The sequence below is a fragment of the Conger conger genome, chromosome 4 (genome assembly GCF_963514075.1).
Source record: "Conger conger chromosome 4, fConCon1.1, whole genome shotgun sequence".
NCBI lineage: Eukaryota > Metazoa > Chordata > Actinopteri > Anguilliformes > Congridae > Conger > Conger conger.
Window position 1 is genome coordinate 37,326,189 of NC_083763.1, and position 27,339 is coordinate 37,353,527.

At 43.7% G+C, this 27,339-nt stretch overlaps 1 protein-coding gene across 4 annotated transcripts in view; it reads left to right on the forward strand.

Moving 5' to 3' along the window:
• Positions 1 to 27,339, forward strand: part of atp8a2 (ATPase phospholipid transporting 8A2) — a 241,996-nt gene that overhangs the window by 34,321 nt on the left and 180,336 nt on the right. Inside the window, exon 1 of one of the 4 annotated variants that reach the window (XM_061239654.1) lies at positions 26,799 to 26,869. The exons of the other annotated variants lie outside the window; for them this stretch is intronic. The gene's annotated coding sequence lies outside the window, so the exon portion shown is untranslated. Of the gene's footprint in view, positions 1 to 26,798; positions 26,870 to 27,339 lie in introns of those variants that run through there. 4 annotated transcript variants of the gene reach the window in all.

Below are 27,339 nucleotides of genomic sequence, written 5' to 3' on the forward strand. Positions count from 1 at the left end.
GTATGAAGGAGACTAAAGTGATTCAAGAGAACATTCACATTTTTCACAGGTAGGAACAACATTTATGAGTGGTCGCATGAGTCATGTAAACAAGAGTCAGCTGCTCATTTGGCACACCAGATTTGTGTCAAACTTGTATCAAACTGGGCGTTGCAGATCAAATATGAATGATTCAGCAACTGCATTGCTTATTTCCCTCCTCAAATGTTTTCAGGAATGTATTTCAGTGGATTGTTTATGAGAAAAAAGACCAAGTTTATCAAAGGTCTGACATATTATGTTTTGCCATTAATGAAGGAACCCAATCAGGCACCAGTCATCCCTTGTTTTGGTTAATCCCATTGGGCTATCAGACATCTTCATTTACGACAGTTACTGAAGTTAGATGCGTATGTAGAATCTAACGTGGCACACTAGTATTAGCCCGTAGTTTGAAAAAAGTAAGAGAAATGTTCTTACATGAGGCCTGTTGTCTCTTAAATCTGTCTGTCTTATCCAGCCAATAGCTATGACTGTAATATTAAGTCCTGTAAACCAGCCCTATTACCTCAGTCCAGCAGATGGTGTATTTGTTTCAAGAATAGTGCACAGCATTAGCCTAGAATGTCTTAATATCTTGTTAGTCCAATGAATATCTGTCTTGAATATATTTTTTAAACTTATTATTGTAAGGGCATGTATTGATGTCAGGGCATAAAGTTATAACTAGGTGGCATTTTAAAGGTACAATAGGTAATTTCTGACTCCTAATGGTCAAGAGAGGAATTTGCAGTTGCAGTTGTTCTTTGGTGAGCTTTGCAGGGGTAAACTGATGTAGCGTTCCGCATACACCAGTTTCCACTCGCTATAGGCCACGAAGTTACCGCAAGGTAACTGGGTGTGTCCGTAGGCCTGGAAGTGCGCTGTGCAGCATTCAGCCTCTGTCCGAGTCTCGGAGCAGATGAGCTGAAGCGAATGGCCAAAAAGGGTGCGTCGAAGAGAAGAAGCAGAAGAGAAAGAAGATCCCAAGAACGTGTCTTGCTCTTATATGGGAAAGTTTATTGCTCCCGCCATTACGGGATTAGCTGAACCAAGTTAGACGTCATTCGTGGTGGACGTCGCGGAAAAATGCATGTTTAAGTCGTTGGTAAAAGTCTTTTGGTCGTTCTGTACGGCTATGTTTAACCTCCACAGATTTGATCATGGCTGTGGCCTGATCAAACCGTGGCAGGTACTCAGCTACCAACGCTTCACAAACCTTGGGATAGCTGGAACGAACCTGTGGTGGAAGTTGTTCCATAAATGTATGGATCTCTCTGGTTGAGGTTTTCCATACAAGTCGTACCTTTTCTCGATCGGTTGCCCTGGGCAGATCTGAGAGACAGTAGTCAACTTCTCTCAAGTAAATTCGTAGTCCCTGGGGTCAAATGTGAGGACATACTTCGCCATGGCCTCTAGCTCCTCAAAGCGAAGACCATGTGAAGTTGCACTAGTCTGCCTGTTTGGAGAAGGAGAGACTGAAATCACATTTGAATGTGAATGCGTTTCATGCAGAGCTCAACGTCCTCGGTTTGGTTTAGGGGGCAGAGCTACAAAACAGTCATTCTCACAATGGTTGGCAGAAGATGAATTGTCGCTGTCAGTGTACTGTACAGAGTTGTCACCTATCCTCTCAGCTATAAAGGGAAAGCTAGCGGGATTAGCATTGCTTTTTGAGTGCCCAATTAATAATGCAGAATCACCTCTACCGTGTCCACGGGAGGGTTCCCTGACCTCCTCGCTAGAGGGGTAAGCATGGAAGGTGCAGTCCTGTACTTGCCTGACTGTTTCTCCTTTGTGGAGATGGACCACCATTGGGATGGAGTCCCCCCTTGCCCTCTCCAGGGAAGAGGTGGGCAAACCATTGCATGGGTGGTCAACAGCACTGCAATCTGAGGAGACTGACGAGTCTCCATCAGAGCAAGCTGTGGAACCGGGATCTGACAAACCCGAATCAATTTGTGACCCCCTTTCCCCGACCTTGTGGTGTAAGGAGTGACATTTCTTTCCTACAATCAGTGAGGTTCATCTGATTCAGGAAAGCTATGTAGCCAGGTGCTAAACCATGCGCTCTTTGAATATTCTCTAACTATAGTACAAGGTAGCTATAGCATCACACAGGGACTCGAGTTGCACTAGCGTTACTGCAATGCAACAACAGCAAAATGACTGAACATATGGCCGATATTTAGACCGTTAAATAAGAACTGTGATGCTGATCACATTAATCCTAAATACCAGAATGTGACAGGTTGAAATTACAATTAAATTTGAATTTAAAAGTAAAATTAAATGATTTAATTTAATGATTATTAAATATTACTTTAACAAAGTATTTAATTAATAATAGAGTACGGCTAATAATACTATTATTGATAATACGTATTATACCGGAAGGTAAATGCCAATCAAGAAACTACCGTGTAAGATTACGAATGTAATGCCACAATGTTACACGAGGGGGCAGTGTATTGAGAAAGCGGCTCATGCAGGCTTTCAAAAATGGTATAAGGGTGACATCTAGTGGTCTTTTCATAAAATTGCACTTCTGGCTATTTAACTGAGAAAAGCCAAAGAATGCCTAGAATTCATTCTGGAGTCCCATGACATGATATGAGCCAAAGCTCATCTTTCTCACGCAGAGCTCCAAATTAGGAAGGGGAAGTCATTATGAAGTCACAAGACATGAAATTTGAGCTAAAGCTAGTCTTCCTCACACGGGGCACCAAAATATGTAGGGGTCCTCGCACGGGCTCCAAAATATGTTGGGGTCCTCGCACGGAGCTCCAAATTATGTAGGGTCCTCGAAAGACTGCTTTAACTCGGCTCTCATGTCTATGCGATTCCAAAACGGACACCGGGGTTTAATAAAATATATTTATTAAACAAACATACAAACACATAACAGATAAACTAACGGAAATTTAGTTGGGCAAATTAGTAGGTTAAGTTAGGGCGTGTATGTGTGTGTGTGGGCGCACGCGAGTGCGTGTGTCGCTTGAACAAAGGAAAGGTGGGAGTAGCTAGCTTGAGTAAGCTAGAGTTCTGGGTGTGGTAATGAGTTAAGAGTTAGCTGTGAGAAGGGACTACTTGCGTAGTTTTACTCTATGTATGCGCAAAAGACGGCGAATCAATTCACGTACATATATATGTAGCTAACCAAACACATTACAATGGTAGGATGGTAAATATTGAAACACAGATTCACAAAAACAGTTAAGACTAAACGAAACACTGGCTATGCCTGAATGTTTGTTCTCTTACTGAGTCCGCATTGGATCCAAAAGATGTGCTGTCCTTATAGGAGCCGCGATGGTGCTGTGAATGCGCGTCCTGGAGAGATGCGCAGGCTGGGGCGTCTTAGCCACGCGTTGTCGTCTGGTCCACTCGGTTGCTGGAAGGATGTTCGTTGCAGTTGTTCTTTGGTGAGCTTTGCAGGGGTAAACTGATGTAGCGTTCGGCGTACACCAGTTTCCACTCGCTATAGGCCACGAAGTTACCGCGAGGTAACTGGGTGTGTCCGTAGGCCTGGTAGTGCGCTGTGCAGCATTCAGCCTCTGTCCGAGTCTCGGAGCAGATGAGCTGAAGCGAATGGCCAAAAAGGGTGCGTTGAAGAGAAGAAGCAGAAGAAGCAGAAGAGAAAGAAGATCCCAAGAAGGTTTATTGCTCCCACCATTACAGGATTGGCTGAACCAAGTTAGACGTCATTCGTGGTGGACGTCGCGGAATTTTCCTGTGGGAATGTGGAAGTTGTAGTCCCTTCAGTCCCGCCAGGGCTTTATTCAGGGAATATCCAGAGAGCGTAGTCAAAAACAAGCAATGTTCGTACACGTAAAATCCAGCCAATAAACCAAAGCGCAGTACCGAGGGAGAAGGCAGTCTCGTAATCGGTACACCATGCAAGAAGTCCGGCAGCCAGGAAAGCTGTCAGCGGGGCAGAAATACAGGCGGACGGTAGGCTGGCTCAGGGTCGATGACGACGCAAGAGTCAAGACCGAAGTCTGCTCCCCGGGGCAAGAGTACAAAAACAGCAGGCAAAGTCGTGGTACAGGCAGGCAATGGTCAACAAAACAGAAGTCAATAATCTTTGGTCAATAAACAGGCTTGGATTGTAACGGGTAGACAATGGCTTGACAAAAATGCTCAAAAGGTGCACTGATGAACAGGGGGCAACAATTTCGCAAAGACATGACATGAAACTGAGCTTTATATGCAGGTGTAGACAGGTGTAGACGATTAGCTTGAGAGCAGCATGAGAATGGAAATGAGGTGTGGAGGATTGACAAGTTAATGAGGTAATTAGTAATCATGAGTAATAAACCTATCCTGCCCTAGCATTAGTAAATTAGTAAATGACATACACAAGAAACGTAAGGTAACATGAACATAGAATGTTAGTATTACCCAATCCTGATCTAGTGTTAGTAGATTAGTAAGAAGACAAGGGAAATTGAAACAATTAGGTTGTGAGTGACAGAAAGGGAGAGAGAGTCTTCACTTTAGCTAGCCAACTATATTGTGAGCAAGCACGTTATTTGGCTACGCAACTAGCTGGCTATATAACTAAGACATGATAGTCTACCACAAACGATGTAACTATAACTTCCAATTTGAGAGAAATAAAGGTATTTTAAACCCGGATGATTGAACCAAATTGCACTCCAGACAAGCGATCAGTGAAACTCTGTATACTATTGCTTATGTAGTTAGAAAACAACACCAGTTCGCTATCAGTAACAGCAAGCAAATTAACTATTACTAGTTAGCTTCCCGAATGTACAAATATCCACCAGAAGCACAACGCTTGTTCAATCGCTACTATGTTTATATTGCCTATATTTTCTCATAAGTGCATATTTGTAAATTTGTCAAACTAACGATAGCTAATTTGCTTGTTGCTACCGATATGCTACTACCAAACTGGTATTGTTAGATATGTAGTCTTTGCTTGGATAGTGTACAGAGTTTCAGCAATCACTTGTCTGGAGTGTAATTTGGGCAGCTACCCGAGCAATCAGAATAAGCTCCCACGCCATTGACTGTGGCAGTAAGAACCAATTTTCAACCAATGAGCTTGAGCTGTTGTACAGCTGTACAATGTTTTGATACAGTGTGACGGCCCTACAAATGTGAGGGTGAGCCTATTTCAATAATAGCAAGGGATTTACAATAGACTTGTAACAATGTTTTAACCTTTTAATCTTACCTATTGTACCTTGTAACGGTCAAGAAATGTGGTATGTCTCTTTAAGAGTTGATGTTTGGGTTGCGTGTGTGCGTAAGCAACGTCACTGCCCCAGGCTTGGCGCGTAAGTCGAAGTTGTTGAGAGTTTGCCTACCGACAAAGAGGACAGCTATTACACATTCTATATTTTCTCTTTTATTGTTATGATTTCTAACGGTGATGTTTTGACGTGTGGACACTATTCATATATGTAAATGTAGAATAGAAGCCGTGAGACCTGGCTCGTATGGTCGATGTGGGGATATAGTAAATAAATGCATTGTGAATACCCAGTATTTGGCTCCCCCACTCTGCTTGAGCTCCGCCATTACGGTACCAGACAAAAGAAGCATTACAAGTGGCGCCCGAACATCTTTTCCTTGGACCTTTCTTTCCCGTGGATAAGCTTCAAAGCAGGAATTAGATGGCACAAATACCGGTAGAGTGACTGCGAATATTGAGTGGAGTTTTCACCGCGGGATTTTCTTGTTGCCGAGCTGAACTGGAGTTAGCCGTGGTGTGCGCGCACTACACAGTGCACATCAGTGTACAGAGTCGAAACGGAGTTTATGCGGACCTTTCGCTGTGTGGATCTAAGGTGTTATGCAGTGGAGAGACAGAGAGACTAATAAGGAGTTGGAACACTTTCCTGTTATATCTACACTATTCTACTCAGGAGGTTTTGGAACTTTTCCCTTCGCCTCTTCATCTGTGCTGTGCTATTGACAGAGTGGATTCAAGTCGCAGGGACCTGAACTTTATTTTCAAGTTCAATGGGTAAAGTAGCTTACTGAACTGGAAGAAAATAAATCTCATTGCTATAGCCTGCTCTGTTGTTTGGTAACGCCATTGCATAGCACTCCTTTATACAGTGTTTTATTATTTTCCTTTAGTAATACTGTTGAGTGTTTAGTAAAAAAAAAAAAAAAAAAAAAAAAGGAATTTTGTTTTACCATTTTACTGTGCAAGTCTGTATGTTGGGGAAGTTGTATGAACCCAGGTTCCCATTATTAATATCGGTTAGAACAATAAGTCAATCTTATATTTCCTTGTGGTATATATAACAATATTTGATAACCTGCATCCGCCCCCCACACAGTATGGCAACTCATCCTGATATACAAACTGAGACTGACCTCGACGTTGATGTTGACTTTTCATCTCTCCCTATGTCGGGAGCACGAAGACGCACAACCGTAGACCTTAATCTAAAAGTGCAGAACCTAGAAGCTGAAGTTGAGATACTACAGAACTGTCTGCTCGAGTCCCTTAGCCTACAAAAAACAATTCTGAATCGCTGGGGCCAAGCCAATAGGGTAGAACATGCCACTCCAGCTGCCCAGCCTGCAGGCCCAGTCCCAGTGGCTACATCAACCCCATGGTCTCCTACTATCTCCGGCCAAAGACCCATATCCTCTGAGGTAGCAGCTTCTGGTAGCAGTCATGCTGTAAACGCAGCCTCTCTCTTTCAGTCCAACTCACTTGAACTGAACAATACATCTCGCGTCCTGACAGCAGCCCTGCACCAAGCAAAACTGGAGCCACCAGTGTTCGCTAATGATGGGACAGTAAAACCAGACGAATGGCTGCAATCTGTCAATACTCACAGAACCTCCTTAGGCCTGACGGAGGTCCAGATCCTCAGTGAGCTGCCGGGCTTTCTAGCTAAGGAGCCAAGGAAGTGGTTCAGAGTGCTCAACACACATGTCGTCACTTGGACAGAATTCTGTGAGTTTTTCTAAGTGGTATTCCTACCTTCAGACAGCCAGGAACGTGTCATGAGAGGCATCCTGGATTGCTATCAGGCCTCCGAGGAGCCCATCCCTACATTTGTTGCTCACATGTTAAGTGAGTTCAAAAAACTGAAAAGCCCACCTCTAGGGCAAGAGCAGATTGAGCTCATATGTAAGCATGCTCTGGAAAAATATAGAGTCGCACTTTATGGCACTCCTCTCCCTTCAGTCATGACTCTGCTACTACGTGCTCACAAACTTCATTCTGTTCTTGGCCCAAGCAGCCCACTACAGCCTCCTGTGCGGGCCAGAAATAGGCCTACTGGCGGGCCCTACTGCTTCAACTGCTCCCTGCCTGGTTTCACATCTCGCACCTGCCCTAACTGCACGTCAGTCCCCCAGTCATTCCCACATCCTCACAGGGCTACTGATGAGTCAACTCAACCCCCTCCTGCCGTTCAGAGTTCCGGCTAGGATGAGGCAAGAGCTGGGGATGGGAACGAAATGGAAGGGGTCAGACCTTTCAATAGGCGACAGGGAAACGCCAGGGGAGGGAGGATGTTCCGCAGAGGCAATCCTCCCTCCAGGTCATAACTACACCTCTCTCACGTGAGCTCGAGCTTGGTCATGTGGAAGACAAGACTTCACAGTCATCATGGAGCACCCCTTTTAAAGTCAAAGTGAACCTCAACGTTGTAGCATTAGATGCAACACTTGACATTGGCGCCTCCCTTTCAGCTGTGCGGGCCGAGCTTGTTCACAAAAACACCCTAAAAAGTCAACCTAAAACCCACACCTGGTCAGACCCATGCATTCAACTGGCGAATGGGGCAGCCTGCAAACCGTTAGGGGTCACATGGTTGCCTATCGGATTCATGCGTAGACGTTTCTATCATCGGTTTGCAATAATCCCTCACCTCTCCTCTCCTATGATTTTGGGGATGGACTTCATGATGCGTGCCTCAGTATCCATCCATGTACCCTCCAGGACTGTGATCATAGATGATAGGCCGCCATGCCCTGATGTGTGGGAGGATGACAGCCTGTCTGTGGCTGACCTGGAAGGTGACACTATGATGGGCCTGGAAGTCCCACCCTATGCTATTCGTAGCAAAGTTGATGAAGCCAGTTTAGAGAGGGTACAAAAGACAGAGCTTTTGAAGCTGCTAGAAAGCTTTGGTGGCTTGTTTGATGGTCACCTTGGCCAAACCTCTCTGGCTGAACATGCTATTGACACTGGTGATGTGAGGCCCATGAATCTCCCACCTTACCGCACCTCTCCTGCTAAGAAACAGATCATTGAGGACCAGGTGCAAAAGATGCTGCACGAAGGCATAATTGAACCAGCATCAGGACCATGGGCCACTCCAGTGGTCATCGTGAACAGGCCTTCCGGTGAGCCAAGGTTCTGCATGGACTACAGAGGACTCAATCAGCTCACAACAAAAGATTTGTATCCTCTGCCACGTATTGATGAGTCTCTCGACTTCCTATCCAGTTCATCAAGTTCATCACCACTATAGACCTAGCTCGGGGTTATTGGCAGATGGCCATTGCAGAGGAGTCCAGACCAAAAACAGCCTTCCTATCACACTGTGGCTTGTTTCAGTTCATGGTTCTCCCTTTTGGACTCAGCAACGCACCAGCGACCTTTCAAAGGCTTATGAACACTGTCCTCGCTGGCCTCATCTACAAGACCTGTGCAGTCTACCTTGACGACATAGTTGTTGTCTCACCGACCTTTGAACAGCATCTGACTGAACTTCAGGAAGTTCTCTCCAGGATTGAGTCTGCTGGTCTCTCTCTGAAACTGAGCAAATGTCAGTTCTGTCTCAGCGAACTCACCTTCCTCGGCTACCGTGTCACCCCGTCAGGCATACATCCTGACCCCAATAAAGTGAAGGCTGTGACAGAGTTCAAGGTGCCATCCACAGTAAAACAAGTCCGACAGTTCCTGGGATTGACCGGCTACTATCGCCGCTTCGTTCAGGATTTTGCCCGTCATGCTGAGCCACTCTTCATTCTCACAAGGAAAGATGCGCCATTCAGCTGGGATGACAACTGCCAAGCTGCCATGGATCTCTTGAAGAGGCGGATAACATCAGCACCTGTCCTGAGATTCCCAGACTTTACTCGCCCTTTCTTCATTCATGCTGACGCATTTGACGCAGGCCTAGGAGCAACGTTAATGCAGAGAGATGACGGAAGTCGAGATGTTGCAGTCGCATATGCCAGTCGTGCCATACACAAATCTGAGAAGCCATACTCAACACCTGAGAAGGAGTGCTTAGGAGTGCATTTGGGCCTTGGAGTACTTCAGACCGTACGTTGAGGGCCTTCATGTGACTATCTTCACAGACCACAGCAGCCTCAAGTGGTTGATGTCCCGTCCTAACCCATCCGGCAGGCTTGCCCGTTGGTCTCTTTGTCTTCAGGACTTCAATATAATACACAAGCCTGGGGAGCGCAACAAAGTGCCCGATGCCCTGTCACGTAATCCTCTTCCTGAACAGGATGCTCCTATGGATCTCTTGCCTGAGTATGCAGTGATAGGCAGTCTGGATCTCCGTGCCCTGCCCTCTGTGGTGTTGGTAGACCGCCCACATGTGCGACAGTTGCAACTGGAGGACTCTGTGACCGGCAAATTACTCCATGATCTGGAAGAAGGCCTGCAGGAACAGATAGCCATGACCCCTCACAGTATGCTGTTCAAGATGGGCTCCTCTACTTTCATGACCATAAGGCAAAGTGTGCTCTTCACCCACTAAAACAGCTAAAGCTTTATGCACCCACAGCCATGCGTGGTTCTCTGTTGAAGTACTACCATGACCACGCTACAGCTGGACACTTTGGTGTTACGAAGACGCTGGCACGACTAAGGTTCAGGTTCTTTTGGCCCAAAATGGCTTCTGATGTCAAGAAATATGTTGTGACTTGTACCGTGTGTCAACTCACAAAGCCAACCCAGAGAAAACCGGCTGGTCTTATGGTCCCCATCCAGCCACAGAGACCTTGGGAATATGCAGGCGTGGATTATGTTGGGCCCCTGCCCCGCACGCAAAGGGGGAACGCGTACATACTCGTCTACATGGATTACTTCTCCAAGTGGATTGAGGTGAGCGCAGTGAGAGAAGCTACAGCTCAGGTTGCAGCCAGCAAATTTGTCAGTGAGGTCTTCGCACAACATGGTGCTCCATCTTACCTCATATCAGACAGAGGTTCACCATTTGTGAGCGATCTCTTCGAAAATGTGGTGTCAGCCCTTGGGTCTGAGCACAGGCTCACTACAGCATATCACCCTCAGACAAATGCAACAGAACGAGTAAATCGCACGCTGAAGGCTGCCATCCGTGCCTATGTGGGAGACAAGCACACATCATGGGACAAATATATCCCCCAAATCTGCTTTGCACTGCAAACAGCATCTCACAAGAGCACAGGCCTCAGTCCCGCCATGATGTTGTATGGACGCGAGTTGGAGACTCCACTCGACCTAGTCACCCAGCCCAACTATGATCGTGTGGAGGACGCGGGAGTCCCCTACCCTGAGAACCTGAGAGCCTCCCTCCAGGAAGCACACGATCATGCCCGAGCAGCGCTGGAGGCGAGTCATGATCGTCAGAAGCACTACTATGACTTGAGACGTCGGGAAGTCTCCTACCGGATTGGAGACCTTGTCAGAGTGAAGTCCCACCCCAGGTCAGATGCGCTAGCAAACTTCACAGCCAAGCTGGCCCCACTGTATACTGGCCCATATCGCATTTCCCAGAAAATGTCGGTTGTGAACTACCAGCTCACGAAAATGGATACTGGAGAGGATGCTGGAGTTTTTCATGTGGTCAATCTGCAGCCATTCCATACGTGGGCCACAGCTTCATCGAGCGGGCACACCAAGCATGTGACTACTGAGAGAGAGAACTCTGAGTTATTGGATGGGAGCTGGTTTGCTGACTTGGGGAGCCAGGAGCCCAGTGTTTCTAGTGCAGGGGACGTAAATGCACCTATTGATGACAATAACGGTCACAATGATCCTGATCTCTCAGACCCTGCTCCTGAAACAGGCTGGGTGACTGATGACTTGAGACAGGACATTGATAACTACAACTCTCCCCTAATGGACTCTGATTGTGACCTTAACAGCCGCTATAGTTTGAGGCCAAGACACGTTCCCAGAATTACCTCTGAATGGTCAAACACTAGGTGGACCAACCCTTATCATACTGAAAAGCTAGATCTGAAGTAAGAAGTTGAGTAAACTTACGGATCTGAAGGTACGGTTGCCTTGTCTAATTTCCCTTAGGCTAGTTCTGTTCTTTATGAAGCCTACCAGAGAGGATGTATTTGGAGTTAAGTGGTGTGTTCTTTTCACTTTGTTTTGGGTATTTCTTTTGCAATTTTCATGCAGCTAAGGTTGTTATGTTCTTTAAAAAAATGTTTTGATATTGTGTTTGTTTTATTAACCCACATAAAAGGAGTTTTGTTTTTTCTGTGCATCACCCACTGAGGATGTCCACGATGAATAGTAGCCTACTGACATGTATGCCAGTTACTGTGAATGTTGACTGTATATGACCCTTTTCTGTTTTCGACCCCTTAATTTCTACTTGTCCATGTATGGGAGTATTTTTAAGTATAGACTGGTTCTCAGTAGTATACGGCTGAGGTCAGCCTTTGTCTTTTCAGGGGGGAATATGTAACGGTCAAGATATGTGGTATGTCTCTTTAAGAGTTGATGTTTGGGTTGCGTGTGTGCGTAAGCAACGTCACTGCCCCGCGCTTGGCGCGTAAGTCGAAGTTGTTGAGAGTTTGCCTACCGACAAAGAGGACAGCTATTACACATTCTATATTTTCTCTTTTATTGTTATGATTTCTAACGGTGATGTTTTGACGTGTGGACGCGATTCATATATGTAAATGTAGAATAGAAGTCGTGAGACCTGGCTTGTATGGTCGATGTGGGGATATAGTAAATAAATGCATTGTGAATACCCAGTATTTGGCTCCCCCACTCTGCTTGAGCTCCACCATTACGGTACCAGACAAAAGAAGCATTACAACCTTTAAGGCATTTTTGAGGAAAGTCCTGAACAAGCATGACAAGCCTGAAGAGGGTGGGAATTCATATTTTCTTGTGACAGTCAATCTGAGAGAAAAGAATGGATCACTTTGCTGACATGTAAGTTATAGTCCCCTCCAAGTATTGGAACAGCAAGGCCAATTCCTTTGTTTTTGCAATATACTGAATACATTTGGAATATTTAAGTATTTAAGTAAATGAAAGTAATAACAATATTTGGTAGCATATCCCGTGCTTGCAATAACTGCATCAAGCCTGTGACCCATTGACATCACCAAACTGTTGCATTCTAGGGTTTATGATGCTTTTCCAGTCTATATATACAGTCTCATCCAGAAGTCCTCGATGTGTAGAACATAGCACCTTTGGTTATCAACCACACAATTTTTAGGTGAGCAAAAGTATTAGAACAGAGAGTATTTAAATAAATGAAAATAAATAACACTGAGCATATTGCTTGCTTGCAATAACTGCATCAAGTCTGCGACCAACTGACATCACCAAACTGTTTTGTTATGCTTTTCCAGGCTTTTTCGGCTGCCTCCTTCAGTTGTTGTTTGTTTTGGGGGATTTGTCCCTTCAATCTCCTCTTCAGGAGGTGAAATGCATGCTCAATTGGTTTAAGGTCTGTTGATTGACTTGGCCAGTATAAAACCTTCCAAGTCATTTGATGTGTTGGCAGTGTGCTTTGGGTCATTGCCTTAAATAAATGAAGTAATCCTGCCTTATGTTTTTATTTCCCACAGGTAGAACTTTTAGTTATATTGAATTTCATTCGGCAGGTTTCTGCCCACTGTCTTGTGTGTAATATACTTTTTACCAGTGCCAGAGCAATGGCAGTGGTGGAACACAAGCCAGCTGGACTCACTACCTAAAATTCCAACTCACCCTGAAATGTTATAAGCCCTGATTTTTACATGTAAACACTATAGGTTCATGTTTTTTGGAAGGATGGATAACAAGCAGAATGATGGGCAGAAAAGTTATTCATATGAGAGAAAGAGAGAGAGGTCATTTGGGACACTCTTTTGTAAATTCAGAGTCTGCCCTCACCACCAGTTTCAATAAGATACCCATAAGTGTTCAATCCCGCCCTGGATGTGTCGAAGTGTCCCTGAGCAAGACACCTAACCCCCGAATGCTCCTGATGAGCTGGTTGGTACCTTGCATGGCAGACAATCGCAGTTAGTGTGTGAGTGTGTGTATGAATGGGTGAATGAGAAGCATGAATTGTACAGTGCTTTGGATAAAGGCGAATATACCAACCATTTACCATATCATATGCAATATTCGATATGAAATGTTAAGGAACAGTATAAACAATTTGGAAATGTCTGATGCTTGAATAATGATCTGTAATAAGTTAAATGGACATCTTTGCATCTATGCGTTCATGCTGTCTCCCAAATGATCTAATGTGGGGTCCCAAATTACCAAACATGAAGGAAAAACAGATTTTGGCTGAGTGATTACAAAATAGTTTGCTATACATTCACGTTATAATATCACAATTTGGCCTATATATATGAATACCTAAGAATATGGGGATTGTAAAAATGTGCAGTGTTATGGGTATCTTATTGAAACTGGTGGTGAGGGCAGGCTCTGAATTTACCAAAGAGTGTCCCAAATGACCTGAATTCACCCTATACCCATTACAGTAAGTTTGCTAACATTTGCGATCTTGAACGCACCTCTGGTCACACTATGACAATATACTAGTTAATTAGTTATATCCTTAATCTATGATCGGAATTCACACAACTTTAATAATAATCTTTCCTAATCTAGGGAACCAGGGAGGAACTGGCCTATCACAAACCAGTGTCTGCTGCAACCAATGTAAAAAATAAATAAATAAAGCAGGCCAATTCTCTGATACTGATAATGATCCAATTACTCTTACAACACTTGTGATCGGGAAAAAAGTCAATAATCATTATGGATTCTCGTCTAAAACGAGTACTCAGACCACCCCTAGTATACAGTATGTAAAACAAATCCCTCCAAACTAAATGGATATAATGTTAAGCTACTTGGCAGTAGCAAGTTGCTAGCTACAGTAGGGTGCAAACATTTGGTTTAAATGTCTGCTACAATGAATCTTGCGGTGGATCCATTATGCTTTGGGGTTGTGTAGCAGCTGGGGCACAGGAAATCTTGTGCAAGTGGAAGGAAGAATGGATTCCACCAAATATCAAGAAATTCTAGAGGCTAACATTCAAATGTAAGTCCAGACATTGAAGTTGAAGAAAGGTTTGGAATTCCAGCAAGACAATGATCCAAAGCAGGTTTGACTGATAGATACAACTGTGTGTCGTCAGCATAGCAGTGGAAGTTAATGCCATGTTTGCGAATAACTTGTCCCAGGGGAAGCATATATAGGGAGAAAAGAAAGGGCCCAAGCACAGATCCTTGTGGTACTCTGTATCTAACCCTGGATTGATAAGAGGAGTCATTGTTAAAGTGCACAAATTGATATCGATCTGATAGATACAATCTAAACCAAGAGATAGCCTGTCCACGGAGGCCTACAAGATTTTCAAGTCTATCCAACAGGATCAGGTGATCAACGGTGTTGAATGCTGCACTTAAATCTAGAAGCACAAGTACAGAGATGCAGCCACTGTCAGAAGCTAGGAGTAGGTCATTGAGTATTTTGACCAGGGCTGTTTCAGTGCTGTGGAAGGGTCTAAAACCAGATTGAAAAACTTCCAATATATGATTGGGGTGCAGAAATGAACAAAGTTGTTTTGAAATGACTTTTCTAGTACTTTAGACAGGAATGGGAGGTTCGAAATTGGCCTGTAGTTGGACAAATCATTCACATCTAAGTTTGGCTTCTTAAGAAGTGGTTTGATGACTCCAAGTTTAAGAGTCTGTGGTATGTATCCAGATGCTAAAGAAGCATCAAAAGACCAGGCCTCCCCCAAAAGGTATTCCAATTGTCTACGAAGCCAACACCGTTTGCTGGGCACCAAACAGACAACCAGTGATTTAGTGATGTTAATCTGCTGTAGATTTCATCACCGTGCCGAGAGGGGATGGGACCAGAGCAAATGACTGACTTAGACATCTGTTTTGGCAGATCACACACCGATTTAAAATTATCTTTGGTGATCTCCGATTGCTTCAATCGGACATCGTTAGTGCCAACCTGAATAACAGTTTTTGAAAATTTGCCTCGATGTCGGTCGCCCTTGTAACGTTAGGTTGGCCTTACATTTAAAATAAGAACGCTCGGTACGAGGACATGTATTCGGTAGGCGTAGCTTTATTCAACTCCCCTCAACATGTCCCTCGCAGATGGCCACCAGGAGGCGACAGCATATCACTGTATATGAATAAACTATCATAACACAACATCCCCCTTTCTAAGTACAGAACTGTACTGATATCTCAGCTATTAACGAAATGTTATTTACCATTTAAACATTTTACTTCTGTACATACTGTAACTTCATCTAAATTAAAGTTTACTGTTTTTCTTTTGACTTTTCTCTTATTCAAACTGAATTATTATTTACCAAAATGTGTATCCTGTGAACAGTAGAACTTGGTTAAACTGAACTAAGAAGGTGGGGTAGACTGCCCAATCCTTCTGCTGAGTGTGGGGCTTTATTCTGACCCATAGAAATCACTCAGTTTACCAGGAGTACCTGCTATTTAGGCACAAAGTCTTTCAGGTACTCTGGGGCTTTTCTTTCTCTTGCAGAGTAGCGTTTCATACGCTCAGGGCTGTGTGGCTGAGCTGGCCCCTGCTCTGGTTGGCATGGACTCGCTGGCTGACTAGCAGGTTGCTCTGGCAGGATGATCTGCGTCGCTGGAGCCACTGGCGTTGTGACAAGGTGGTTCCGGTTCCGACGTAGGGTCCCTCTGGGTGTGTCAATGATGTATGACCTTGGTGCATCCGCCTGTCTCATCACAGTCCCTTTTTCTTTTGTGTCCTTTACCCAGACATGATCACCTGGAATCAGTCTTGACAGATCGTGAGCCCTATGTCTTTTGTTGAAGTTCTTACTTTGTCTCTGTCTCTTGTTCTGTTCCTCCTCTTTGAGTTTTGTTATGTCAGTCCAACCTGGGTCCAGGGACGATGGAGTGACAGGAACTGTTGTTCTGAGCCGCCGGCCCATCAGTAGTTCAGCTGGACTGTACCCATTTGCTAGAGGAGTGGCTCTGTAAGCTATGAGTGCTAAGTAAGGGTCCTTGTCTTTCTGGAGTAGGCTTTTTACTGTCCTCACAGCACGCTCTGCTTCCCCATTGCTCTGGGGATATCTGGGGCTAGACGTGGTGTGTGTGACTCCCCACTGTGCCGCGAACTGTCTGAAGCACTCCGAGGAGAACTGGGGACCATTGTCTGTCATTACCTCGGATGCTATGCCATGCCTGGCGAAGATGGACTTGAAATGTTCCACCACTGCTGCTGAGGTTGTTGATGCGAGTTTAGCCACTTCTATGAAACGGGAGAAGTAGTCTACAACCAGTAGGTACTGGTCATCACTCCACTGAAATAAATCAGCACCGACCTTGGCCCATGGCCTGTCTGGGAACTCTGTTGGCAGTAATGTCTCTTTGAAGTTGCTTTTCTCCTTTGCACATGCGTCACAGTCCTCAACCACTTTCTGAAGCTGTGCACTCAGTCCCGGCCACCAGACTGACTGTTTTGCTCTTTCACGGCATTTTGCTATCCCCTGGTGCCCTACATGCAGTTTGTGTAGGATTTCGGTTTGTAGTGACTTGGGAATAATTAACCTACACCCTTTTAGTAGTAGTCCGTTTTCAACTGTTATCTCTCCAGCAAACTGCATGTAAGGAAGGAAAGCTCGATCTATTGTGAATCTGTCTGGCCAGCCCTCAAGACAGTACCTTTTCACTTGGCTCAGTATCTCATCTCGTTTTTGATGATCTTGAATTTCCTGCAGCCTTTTATCTGTGGCTGGCAAGCTTGACAGGACAGGTTCACATACAGATTTACCTCTCTCTCCTGCTCCAACTGCTCTCTCTCTCTCAACGGTGCTCTTGACAGTACATCAGCTGTGGCTAAGTTCTTGCCTGCCACATGTGAGATGGAGTAACAGAAAGCCAACAGTCTCATCCTGAGTCTCTGGATGCGTGGCGGAAGCTCGTAGAGGTTTTTGGACCCTAGTAGCGGCACCAGGGGCTTGTGGTCCGTCTCGATGTGACGTGATTCCCACCAGAAAGTCTGAGAATCGCTCACACGCCCACGTGATGGCTAGGGCCTCTTTTTCTATTTGGGCATACCTTTTCTCTGTGTCGGTGAGTGCCCTGGATGCATATGCGACTGGCTTGAGCTGGCCGTCATCCTGCCTCTGGAGTAACACGGCTCCCAGTCCATATGATGACGCATCTGATGAGACAACTGTCTGCTTTTGCGTTGTAGAGCACTAGCTCTGGTGGGGTGCTCAGCTCCTCCTTGATGCTGTTGAACGCTTTCTGTTGGTCGTGTCCCCACATCCACACATTCTTCGTCTTTAACAGGTCCCGGAGAGGCTGAGTCTTTTCTGCAAGATGAGGGAGATACTTGCCCAGGTGATTTACCATTCCAAGGAATCGTCTCACTCCTCCCATGTCTGTGGGCTGCTCCATGTTTCTCACTGCTTTCACCTTGATGGGATCTGCTCTCACGCCCGCTGCATCTATGATTTGTCCGAGAAATTTGACCCAGTCTGTTGAGAATTCACATTTCTCTCCTCTCAGCATGACACCTGCCTCCTGCAGCCTCTCTAACACTGCGAACAGTCGTGTGTCGTGCTGCGCCTGTGTGTCATCCATTTGGCATAGTACGCCATCCAGACCTTCCAGTATCTGGGACATTCTCCTTTGATAATGTTCAGGTGCAGAGGATATGCTGAAACATAGGCGGTTGAAGCAGAATCTCCCAAAAGGTGTGAGGAACGTCGTGAGGAGGGCCGACTCTTTGGCTAAGGGAATTTGCCAAAACCCAGAGTTTGCGTCGATTTTTAAGAAGATTTTAGCGCCTTCTAGCTGCCCAAGTGTGTGCTCGACTGACGGGAGCATGTGTCTTTCTCGCTTGACTGACTGGTTCAGTTTGGTCAAGTCTACGCAAATGCGCACCTCATCTCTGCCTGGTTTTGGTACTGGAACCATACCAGCACACCAGTCTGTGGGTCGCTCAACTCTCGAAATCACACCCAGCTCTTCCATGCGGGTGAGTTCTTTTCTGACTCTGGACATGAGAGGCAGTGGGATACGTCGTGGAGTTGATATGGAGAACGGCTTGGCATCTTCTTTAAGCTCAATCTTTTTCTAGATTGTTTTCCTAACCCTTTGAATAGTTTAGGGAACTGCTGCTTCACTCGCTCTCTAGAGTTCAGGGACACAGAATCTACTCTGGCCACTAAACCTAGTGCTTGGATAGCTGGACGTCCCAATAGACTAAACTTCAGACCCGGAACTACATAGACTTCCTGTACTGTGCACTTACTCTCTGTTTTCAGTGTGGCTGTGAATTTTCCATTCACTCTAATGGGGGTCTGACCTGGTCCCTGCAGGATTTTATTTGTCTGCTCCAGGCTCTGAAATGGTCCCTTCTTAAACACCTCATCTGACAACACTGTTACGTCTGCACCTGTATCTATTTTGAATACTGCATCATAGTCATCTACTTTCAGTGTGATTAACCATGGTGTGTCTGCAGATTCTGAGCTAACTATGCCTAGGAATGCTATATCCTCATTCTCATCATTAGTTGTGTTGACTTCATTAATAGTCCCGGACCTGCACACTTTTGCATAATGTCCCCTTTTATTACATAGGTTGCATGCTGCATTTTTAGCTGGGCACTGCATCTTGCTGTGTGCTGGTGTTCCACCACACCACTTGCACCTTGGCTGATTACCTGGCTGAGGCTGATGAGTGTTTTTGTGTTTAGTTCTAGCTTGCATCTTCTGCTGCCTTTCTTTGCCTGTGTTGAACCTCTGTTTCATTTGAACACTGTCCACGTTTGTAGCCTCTACTTTGAAATTGCTCTTCAACATGTCTTGTTGTTTTTTCACAATTTCACTTTGACGTACACGCGTCACCGCTTTCTCCAGCGTCAGCTCTGCATCCATCTGAAGTTGCTCTGACAGTCTTTTGTCACGCAGACCCACAACTAATCTGTCCCGGATCATCTCGTCGTGCAGCTGTCCGTAGCCACAATGTTCAGACAAACAATGAAGCGCTGTTATGAAACTTTCAACAGTCTCTCCTTGTTCCTGTTGTCTCTGGTTGAATTTTGCTTGCTCGAAAATAACGTTCCTCCTGACAACGAAATGTCCATCAAATTTTTCTTTTACGCTGGCATATACACTCGCCTCCTGCTCCGACAGGCGAAGCGAGGTCATTATATCTTCCGCCTCATCACCCATAGTGTAAATGAAAGTGTTCACCTGATTTTCTTCTGGCTGTAGTTCTAGACCAGACGCAATCCTGAACCTCTCAAACCTTCGAATCCACTTGGGCCACTCCTCTGGCTTTGTGAAGTCGAACTTGGGTGGTGGGGGAACTTGAAACCGCTCCATTGTTGCCGTTAGTAGGTTAGCTAGTCCTGCCGCGTTCGTTAGCTATTTAGCTTAGCTCCTAGCTAGCTTGAACTTGGAATACACAAACTGACTAGAATTCCCGTGAGTTCTCTCCGGTTATTGCTCGTGAAACATCTTTGATGATTAATTCACCCAATCCACCGAAGTATTCTGACACCATGTAACGTTAGGTTGGCCTTACGTTTAAAATAAGAACGCTCGGTACGAGGACATGTATTCGGTAGGCGTAGCTTTATTCAACTCCCCTCAACATGTCCCTCGCAGATGGCCACCAGGAGGCGACAGCATATCACTGTATATGAATAAACTATCATAATACAACAGCCCTAGCCCCAGGAATAAATTGCACTATAGTCGTTGGTGTCGCTAAATTCATGTTTCTTAAAATAGAGTTTTTTCAACAGGTTTCACAGCCGGTGCGTTGCTGAGGGGGGAGAACCTGTTGGAAACGTGAATGGGTTGTTGGTGCACTGGTGGCTTAAGTTTTTGACTACGTTCCCAAACTGTAATCCACCCGCCTTGCTGCAAAGGCTCTGCGGGGGTGCTACCTGGAGACAGACTAACTTGTGCATCCGGAACCAAGAAGAATTCTATGAACTTTTCACTATCTCCGAATTTCGTATAAGGTACGGATGCGAGTTTCCAATTCAACAATCTTCTCCATCAGCCTAGCATTTAACCTACACTTATCACAGATAAAGTTATCATTAACTGCAGAGAAGAAATAAGTAAACATATCGCACACAGAGCCGGAGACAGCCCAAGAAGGAGAGGGAAGGCTAGGGTCAGAGATGGGCGATAACGGCAAGCCAAAAACCGCCATTAGAATTTGTAAATAAGTTACGTTTTATCTGCCTATATTTGTTCCGTGAGCTTGTGGATGATATAGGATGCGATGGGAACTTTGAGCACCTTATTGATGGTAGAGTAATCCAATGATTATTTTCAGAGTATAGTGTCAAAAATAGAAGCGACATACATACACATGAGCTAGAGGTGTTCTGCCATGAAGAATGGGGAAAAATTCCAAAAGCGAGAATAGAAAGACTCTTAGACTTCTTCTACAGGAAATGTTTACAACCGTTTATAGTTTTTTATTATTTTCAAATTGTAAAATAAATTAATAAAAAGTAATCCTTTTAAATTTAACATTTAACATATGCCCACATTTTTGCACACCACTGTAAGTACCTTTCTGTTGGTAACTAAATGATCAAAAGTTACTGTAAAAGCTCTTTTCAAAATCAGTTTCGTACAACAGGCACCAGGGCCCAGTATTTAAAAACTTTTTTGGATAGGATTTCAGTAATCGGATAGGATTAAATCTCATAATTGGGTATTTCAAAACTAGAATCTGTGTTCTAGAATCCTAGAAACTAGAATCCTGATCCTAAAAATTGGGATAAGGATTTTGTAATCAAATCCTAACTAAAATCTAGGTCAACTGTTGGTTTTGGGTGGAGATTAGGATAGGTTTGATATTGAAAATCAGGATAATCTTGATCCCACTGAAAGGGTGGATTCAGGATGGATTCAATGTTGATGTAGGGACATGTGGGACACGTGGTGTGTGTGATTGAAATGCATCTTAAAAGAAATTCCAAAACAATATCCATTCTAAATGGACAATAACATATTTTCAAGAACCCACAGCATTAAAAAATGTTCAAGAAAGCCTTGAAAATTGTAAATACTTTGGGATACTGTTTGAAAATATATTGTCTACGCTTGTCTTCTGCAGTATGGCGGAGATCGCTGTTATATAGTACAGCCCCTTCGCAGACAAGTTTTCTCCAGGTCGCCCTATTGGTTGCTGTGTCCTCCCAGGTGCTACCTCCTGGGGCACATTTTCCTTTGAGAAGCTGGGAGTATAGGAGTTGTTTTGGTAGGCGAGAGTCAGGCATGCGGATGACATGACAAGTCCATCTGAGCTGGTGTTTGGCGATGGTGGCAGTGATGGTGGGAATGTTAGCCTCCTCCAGGACGCTGGTGTTGGTGCATGTATCTTCTAGCTGATCTTGAGGATTTTTCGGAGGCACCTCTGATGATGTGCCTCTAGTGACTTCAGGTGCCTGCTGTACATGGTCCAGGTTTCTGACCCGTACAGTAGGGTGGGCAGCACTACCGCTTTGTAGACCAGAATTTTATTCCTGGCCTGGAGGTCATGATTTTCAAAGACCCTTTTTCTCAGTCTTGAGAAAGCCCTGCTGGCACAACTGAGGTGGTGCTGTATTTCCTCGTGAATGTCAGCTTTGAAGGATAGGAGGTTGCCGAAATAAGTGAAGGGATCCACATTTTCCAGACTGGTATTGTCAACAGAGATGTTTGGAGGTGGGGTAGGAGTATTTATGTGTAAATATTGTAATTTATAATATCAAGTGACTGACTTACCTTGTTAAAACGTGCATACAAACCATACAAAGATACAGACAGCAGTAACAAGATGGCGGAACAAACAGCAATACTGAGTCAGTTTGAAGTACATGCTAGTTAGGAGCAAGCAAGTAATTCATACAACAGTGGAGATTGCAGTAAAAAGTCTCAGTTAAAGTAGCATAGTATAGCAGTCTTTTCAATTGAACATTGCAAGTACTATAAAATGCTTCTCTCTTTTCCAGGAGCCCACAGGTAGCTTGATGGAAATGTTTGCTAGCTATTAAGTTTGCTGTTGGAAACCCAAGGTCGCTTGTTTATTAGGTTTTATCTGAGAAATCATTGAAAATAACATAAGCTAATTGTTATCTTCAATTGTTTGAATTCCATGTTACCGGGGTAGCTATAGCTTTCTCAGTGAAACTGGGTAATCTTAGCCTAGTTGGTTAGGCAGTTGGAAAATACCTAGGCTAGCTAACTCTAGCTACCAAAATTTTGTTGTACCTATAAATATTATGTGCATTTTATATTGAATGTTAGAGCTCATTTGTCAGGATCTTACAATGCAGGTTCTGATTTGATCAAATTACTAAGTAACAATTACACTGCAAAAAAAGCATATTTTTTTTATCTATTGAGTTCAGGGAATTAAATTAAGACCTGATATTTAAGAAGACCGACTGCTGAAATGTGATTATTTGGACCCAATGGGAGATACAGAATTGGCCTGTAATCAGTGTAGTTATCACAGACACATATATGGAAATGACATTGAATTTTGAAATTAGACAGATTTTGGTTTTGTGTTTCATTCGGCGTTTTGCATCTGCAGAAAGAATGCCGCTGGCATTTCTGTCAGTAGGGAGCAGCCGTGTTTCATTTTGACCTGTAACAGGTGGTGTTAGGCCGGGGGGAACAGAGGAACCAAAAGCAGACAGGGGTGAAGAAAAAATGGCAGATTTAATTGCAACAGCTGGGGCAGACAGAGTGGAGTCAAAAAACAGGCCAAGGTCAAAAACCAGGGGGTCAATCCAACACGGCAGAGGTACAGATATCCACAACAAGCAAAGAAGAGTCCAGGGAAGCAGGCAGGGGTCAAACACAGGAAATCCAAACAGAAACACGGCAAGGGCAAACAAACAAGGCACGGGAAAACAAACAAGGCTCAGGAAACAAGGCTTGGGAATAAGGAGGCTAGAACTGGGGGAAGGAAAAAAGGGCTTGGGACTCAAAAAACAGGACAAGATGAACTAGCAGGGTGCAACTGAAAAGGACAGGTATAAATACACAGGGGAATGAGACAAAACTAGGCGGGGCATGGGAGTGAGGGTGGTCTAACAAATAAACATCAGGTGAGACACATGAAAGGGTAATAGCACAAGAAGGAGGGGGAAACGAAAACGCGGACTGGATTCACAAAGACACACATGTAATACAAACGGCTCCGGACTAGGGAGTAGACAATTGCAGAGAATCAGGAGATGCAGAGATACAGAGAGACAGGTGCAAATACTTCGCTGAAACTAAGCAAGTAATCAGTGATAGAATAAGGAGGTGGAGTTACAGAACAGAATTGAAACTGGAGATGCGTTAGTAAGTTAGTTAAGTGATTTAAATTACAAATACCCAAAACTAGTGAATGTTAGTTTGTTAGTTTGACAAACGTATTACTGTGTTAGTATAATTAGTACTGTACAACTTCTATGTTAGCTAGGATTAGTATATTAGTGCTATGTACAAACATGGAATAGAGAGAAAGCAGGGAGTAAGGAATGCTCTACCTTAGTCCTCCCTCCTGATTTCCCCCGCCCCCCCCCTTTCTGATATCCCTATCCTCCTTGTCTAACCCAAAAAAAAAAAAAATTGTATAGAATAGTAACTGAACTAAATCAATATTTTTCATGGCCACCCTTAAAACTGCATCACTTCTCTGAGATGTAGAACTGCAGGACAGTATTAGCTAAGACAATCAGCAGGGAGGTTGTTCCAAGCATGTTGGAGAACTTGCCACAGTTGTTCTGCAGACTTTGGTTGCCTCCTTGCTTCTGATCTCAGAGAGCCTTCATCAAGTTTTAATGTCAAAAGTAGTAAATTGCTTACAGTAATAAGCTACTTTTTTAATTAAATACAAAAATGTCTCTGTAGAATTAAATCTTTTGGAAAATGAATGTTGTGTTCTTTTATACTGACACACAAAAAAAATAAACATATATATATATTATATATATATATATATATATATATATGTATATATAATAAAGTCTAGGGTGCCTAAGACTTCTGCACAGTACTGTAGCTTAGAAAAAAGCTGTGTCTTGGCTGTGGTTCCATTCTGTTTCTAAGCATGCCAGGAACCACTACTGTATCCACTCAAAAACAGAACATCTTCAGAATATCTTCTGTAACTTCGTTTTAGTAATACTTAAAGTAATTCTGGAAAACCCTTGGAAAACAAACCCCAAATGGTTACCTTTCAAAAGGCACCAGGATTATGCCAATAGTCAAAAGGGTTCAAGAATAGTAACATTTTTTGGGTATGTAATTTTCAAGATTGTGCCAAGAAAAGGGGTGAACCTTAAGGGGTTAAACTGCTTTTATCCACAACATGGTAGCTCAAATTAATTGATGGTATATTACTGTTAACATTATAGCTAGCACCAGACAGCTAGATTGTTCTTGATATTGATGGATCTTCCTATCATCCTCTTAGTACTATTTGTACCATTCTTATTATAGACGACATGTCCAACTTTGTTGTGCCTTTATTGATTAACTTATTCAGAGTTCATAAACTTCATAAACATAAATATAAAACCATTGCAATACAGTTAGCAAGCAACATGCTGGTTCGCCAAGGGGTGTGTCAAAAAGCCAGCTAGCTTGCAGTTTACACCAATCCGAGGTGTTTTTTTGTAGTATTTTTACAAGAATCATGTATTTATGTACACAAATCCAATATGCATAGGCCAGCATGCATTGTATATAGGGCAAATCGATGCCTATACTGTTAACTAGTCTTCATAAATAACCAGTTTATCTTTTTGTTGCATTCAAATGGACCACCATACTTTATTTGGAACTTGAAGCCAACATGAACCATATAACCCCTGACTGTTTTGACCCTCCATTTACAGAACTTTTTTGATGTCTCTAAGTAAATCCAAAATCAAAAAATTGTTTTCTGGGTTCCAGATTACCCATTGCAAGTTTAAAACACCTGCTTTTCAGTTTGAGTTGAGAAACAGAAAAAAAAGTGTTTACCAGTTTAACAGAAATGAATGAATGATATGGTTCTGCATGTAAATGGATGTCGGGTGGCCTGAAGCATAGTGGTTAAGGTGCATGACTGGGACCCGCAAGGATGGTGGTTCAATCCCCGGTGTGGCCACAGTAAGATCCGCATAGCCATTGGGCACTTGAGCAAGGCCCTTAACCCTGCATTGCTCCATGGGGGATTGTCTCCTGCTTAGTTTAGTCAACTGTAGGTTGCACTGTATAAGAGCATCTGCCAAATGCTGTTAATGTAATGTCAAAACATGTCACCAATATGATTAATTAGCTGGTTAGGGCAATTGTCTCTGAACATTATCTTCACTGCATAAAAGTTATTTTGGAAAATGTTAATAATACCAAAAGAATTGGAAAACATTCTGAAATATAGCCTACCACAGTTACTGATATAGCGAAACATACTGTATATACTCAAAGAGCTAGATGGGAGCACAGCTAACAAGTGATGTTACTAGTATATTTCTGTCATTGTGTCAGTGCAGAAGGCGGACAGTTCAAGTGGTTATATACTTGCCACAAGACAGAAGGAATAAGCTAAACTCAATGGTCGGGGACGAAACAGGTCAAAACAGGTATCAATATGAAACCGCTGGAGAGTATGGAATAAACACATTACAATCTGGCAACTAACTGCACAAACAGAGGGGTTTTTATATACAGGTAATGAGAGGGAATGGGAATCAGGTGGGGAAACAATCAGGAAGTGAAACAAGTGAAACAAATTAATGAAGTGACTATGGTGTGCACGGAGGTAACAAAAACACAAAAATGCTAACAACATAGGCAGAATGCAGAACATGAAAAACACGAAACCGGAATAAAATTATCAAAGTATGATAATAGGGAAAATTTATCTGACATTGAGCCTCATGCAAAAACCACACATACAAACAGATGTGTTCTTAAATCTATTTAAGATTTAAGAGAACTTGGTGCATTGACCAATTTCCCCATATTTCAAAATTTTCTCCTAACAAAATTCATGAGTGGTCCTGGCTTGTCGCATGAAACTTGTAAACTTGCCTGTTTTTGAAAATATTTTGAGTAATTCTGACTCTTGGAAAGCAAACCCCCAAGGGTTACCTTTAAGAATAGGCCAGGTATATGCTTGTAGTCAAAAGGGTTCATGAATAGTAACCATTTTATTTTAAAAATAGCTATGTAAATGGGGTGCTACAAAAGGGGTTAAAAGTGTATTCCATCTTAACAGTATTACTTGTAGCCTATTGCAAGCAGTGCATTAGATTAAACAAACAACTGAGTAGGAAACTGTGGAAAGTAATCCGATGATAGATGATTTCTGCCCTCATAACTAATTTAAAACTGTAAGCCGACCTGTGAGTGAAGCCGACAAACGGTAGAAAGGCGCCTGTCCCTTTAAAATAGAAGGCGCATTCTCCTCAGGGAATATCGTACGGAAGACTCTAGAGATAGGGGGTTAGCCGTCTGCCGGCCTGGGCAATTACTGCCGTCGCTGCCGAACGCGATACACAGGCAGCAGACTGCAATAGCTGACGGCCTGATGAGTGGATAGGTTCTCGGGTCAGTACAACGAACACGAGTGTCCGTCCTGGCTGACAGAAGAGAGGTAGAGAAAGTGGCGAATTTGTTAAATCAGTCCTCGCTCATATCTGTTGTACCAGCTGAGTAAACTTCCATTACTACTTTCAGCACTGCTTTCTGTCGGTCTTCCATTATTCATCGTGGACGATTATGGAAAATGTTCATAGGGGCGGCTGCATTGGTAGAATACACTGTGTGTAAAATCACGCGGCTGGGACTGCGTCTGATAAAATTAAGTGTAGGGTTTTTTTTCTATACGTAGCCAAGTCTATCGCGTTATTTTTACAGGGGTGATGCGTGAAATATAAACGCGTGTTGTGTGCAAGCGCGTAAAAAACTAACGCTCAACAAAGCGTGGCTCGCGCGCAGTGTTTGTCCTGCTTTTGTGCCTCGATCAGCAGCTTCTTTACATGGGTCCACGGGGACGTCGGGCGTTGTAGTGATGGTGATGGAGCCGACTCGAGCTTAATGAAAAGGCATGTTTGGGAAATGTCA